This window comes from Alosa sapidissima, chromosome 8, assembly GCF_018492685.1.
Source record: "Alosa sapidissima isolate fAloSap1 chromosome 8, fAloSap1.pri, whole genome shotgun sequence".
NCBI lineage: Eukaryota > Metazoa > Chordata > Actinopteri > Clupeiformes > Clupeidae > Alosa > Alosa sapidissima.
Genome location: NC_055964.1, coordinates 1,101,864 through 1,105,774, shown reverse-complemented (window position 1 = coordinate 1,105,774; position 3,911 = coordinate 1,101,864). Strand labels below are relative to the sequence as shown.

The following is a 3,911-nucleotide window of genomic DNA, read 5'->3' as shown; positions in this document are numbered from 1 at the left end:
TCAAACATCGATGTACTGTCTTACCTACCGTTTTTGTAATTTTAAACAAATAGGCTAAAACAATTTTTGCAGTAGGCCTATTACATTTCAAACTTCCAGCCTGTCAGTCCTTGAAATACAGAATTACCCAGCTAGCCATCAAACATCAATGTATTGTCTACCAATTGCAGTAGGCTACTAATGCAAACTTCCAGCCTGTCATTCTTTAAAATGTCATGGGCATAACTTTCTCTCGTTTTCGTTTTTCCTACTCAACTACTGCTCTATTTCTTATCCTGGACTGCCACCTACTGGATAGAAAAGGCAACAACCTAGTATGGGAATAAAAATCTACATGTTTGAATGACCACAAAGGACAAATCATTACCGTTTTCTTACATTTAAAGCCACTCTTGTAATACTATGATGTGTAGGCTACCTTTATTTGCAATTCCAGTTACGCTTTTGTCCAAAGCAACATACAAATACAAAACAATATAATACTTAAAATTTAACAGGGAACAAATTAAGATGTTGGTCAGACTATAATAGAGAATAGCAATAATAAACAACCATGTCAATTCAATCAATAGCCTAATGACACAAACAATGAGAAAAAAGGGAAAATAGCAATAATCAATAATGTACATTCAGTCAATAATATAATAAAAATAACAATAGCATGGTAACATTATGGAGAATATCAATAATAAACAACAATGTCAAATTAATCAACAGCCTAATGAAAATAAAACAATACTATGCAAACCATAAGTGTTAATGAACTAAATGCATGTTGAACGGATGTGTCTTTAGACCCCTGTTAAAAGACCCAAAACTATCACAGGAACAGAGAAACTCATTCCACCAACATGGAACCAATGAGGAAAAGTCTTCTGACCTATGACTGGTCATCAAGTAATTTGACCTATGACTGGTCGACACAACATACGCTCTTCAGAAGGCCGCAGTGGGCAGTTGGGGATGTACGTCTTGATCATTGAATTAAAATAACAAGGAGCAGATCCGGTCAGTGTCCTATAGGCCAAAGTGAGAGATTTAAATTTAATTCTGGCTACTATAGGGAGCCAATGGAGAGTAACTAGGAGAGGAGTTACATATGTCCTCTTTGGCTGATTAAAGACCAGGCGCGCTGCAGCATTCTGAATCAGCTGTAACAATCTTACTACACAAGCAGGTAAGCCAGCTAATAGTAAATTACAATAATTGGGGCAGCCGTGGCCTACTGGTTAGCACTCTGGACTTGTAATCGGAGGGTTGCCGGTTCGAGCCCCGACCAGTGGGCTGTGGCTGAAGTGCCCTTGAGCAAGGCACCTAACCTCTCACTGCTCCCCGAGCGCCGCCGTTGAAGCAGGCAGCTCACTGCGCCGGGATTAGTGTGTGCTTCATCTCACTGTGTGTTCACTGTGTGATGTTTGTGTTTCACTAATTCACCGATTGGGTTAAATGCAGAGACCAAATTTCCCTCACGGGATCAAAAAAGTATATATACTTATACTTAGTCCAGCTTGGAGATGACCATGGCCTGAACAAGACGTTGTGTGGAATCCTGTGTCAGATAAGGTCTGATCTTCCTTATGTTGTCAGATGTTGCCAAAGGACAAACCTACATGATTTTGCAATTGCATCATATCTAATATCAGCTGATTACACACATAAACTGTAAAATTTAGATTGCCCAAACACTTGGAAATCCATTTGGAAATCCATCACCACCAATGGCAAACAAATAAATTCCAGAGAAAACAACAGTGGACATGTTTATTAGTGTGTAAAGTGTTTTACAATATGTGTTTCATCTAGCAAAGATATTCATTAAGAGAAATCAAGTTTCGGTGTCCATGTCTGGTCGGTGCCAGTGCAAAGGTCCATTGTCCTCAGTCTATCTCACTGTCCACTGTTCATTGAGGCCTGTCAACCTATGAAAATAAAACCCAAACAATCAGTGGTTAGCTTAAAGGTCTACTGTGAGTCTTTCTCGTTCATCTCTGCGCAAAGAGGTCTCATAAGCATCAGGCAATCAGGATACAGACAAGTCTGTGCACCTAAGAGACAATCAGTTGTTTCTCACACACACACATTCATACCTTGCATCGTATACATCATAATATATCATTACACCTTCTCTGCACACAGACATGACTTGGTCAATACAATGAGTTAATTAAGAACCAATGACATTTCTATCGCCATACAACACGATTTGCAATCTACACACAAATGACTGAAACAGAAGTATCAAGACAGCACACGGTTAAAGTTACTAGTTAGGTTACTGTAATATACTGTGTCTATTTCTCAATAACTTTTACAAAATCTGCATGGAGTCGATGAAGAAGCATAAATCAGCCTGTAGAAATACTGTTAAACTAGGGTCTCTTGAGTCTTGATCATATTATCGATATAAAACATATTCAGTTTAAAACTAGTTCTATTAGAAGCTAGCTACCATTTGCTAACAAAGTTATCGCAATCCAGTTGCCTAGCAACATCACGGCACGGCAGCATTGCCCACAAAAAATGGCCCCACGTAGCATCAGCTAACAGACAACACAACGATGAAGAAAGCTTAACTAGGGGGACATATCCAGTTTTGCTCCATGAATGTTACAGTTTAACCAGAGATTGTAAAAGCCACAATGATATGACAATGACCAATCATATTGTTCTATCAAAGAGTAACGTTATAGTAGCCTAACTGGTTCTGAACTTAGCTGCTAGTCGATGAAACTATGCTGGCTAGCCAGCCAGCGCTAGCATATAATGTACATTATATTCACATACATATAAAGTAACGTTAACAGACATGCCATATGATATCAACTTACTTGGAGGTTTTTAGATGTGCCAGTCGCTTCCATGTCTTCTTTTTCTGTCCGACACTGTAAGGAGGTTCAGGCACTGATCTATAAAAATCAGTGGGTTGGTTCAGGAGACAGCTCGCTAAGAGGGTGTTATGCTCTTTTCTTCGCGCTCGGCACTAGTCACGTGATCACAATAGCTCTGCACTCGATTGCTCTTCCTTAGCTACCAGCTTTTTTATTTATTATTCGCACACTTTTTATTTACCATTTTTGATTTCTCCTCCATCTACCCATGTCCTTGATTGCCTAGCCTTTCTGCCCCCCCCCCCCCCCCACCCCACCCAACACACACACTTACATCATCACTGTCATCACTTCACATACATACAGCACACTGCTTGCTACAGTAAGCCTCATCTACATACTTGCTGCACACTGTTGTTGGTGCCCCCCACCCAATCCCAATCCTCCCCCACCTTTTTTATGCAGCCCTTGCCACTTAATCTACTAAACCCCTCTTCTACTGCACTTTTTACCCCCCCCCCCATTAATGCACAAATAGGCTGACACCAGACATAATTTCACTGCATTTCTTACTTCCAGTAACTATATGCATGTGACAATAAACTTCCTTGTATCCTTGTATCCTTTTTGTCTCGGTAGACTGAAATTGAATTTCACGTTTTGAAACTGAATTGTGAGAACTGAATGTGAAAATTCCAAGAGCGAAATTTTCAGTCAGGATAATTTATGTATCAGAGCAAATGAGTTCGATTTCAAAATATTATATTCAATTTCAAGTTGGCTGGGATTCAGTTCCAATCTAATGAATTCAGTTTCAACATATACTATTCAAATTCGTTTTTCCAATACAATTGCTCAAATTCCTATTCAAATTCCTATTCAAATTCGGTTTAAGGTGACACAAGTTTTACTCCATAGTTTGTCTTCCTCAAAAGTTAAAGCGATGGTTTGGAGTAATTTCACCCTAGGGTCCTTTGCACCATGACCCCGAGCCAAACACCCTCCCAGAACCTTTTTTCCCTTGGTCGAACCCTGGTCGAGTAGCGCTGTCAGAAACTAATGACGTTGCCGACACCCCTGAGT

At 39.8% G+C, this 3,911-nt stretch overlaps 1 long non-coding RNA gene across 1 annotated transcript; it reads right to left on the bottom strand.

Annotated features, from left to right (window-relative positions):
* Positions 1-669: 669 nt before the first annotated feature.
* Positions 670-3,059, bottom strand: LOC121715593. The gene is made up of 2 exons (XR_006033639.1): positions 2,882-3,059; positions 670-799 (listed from the first exon to the last, which is right to left on the bottom strand). It is a non-coding gene; the product is annotated as an uncharacterized LOC121715593 (long non-coding RNA).
* Between the last annotated feature and the right edge of the window lie 852 nt (positions 3,060-3,911).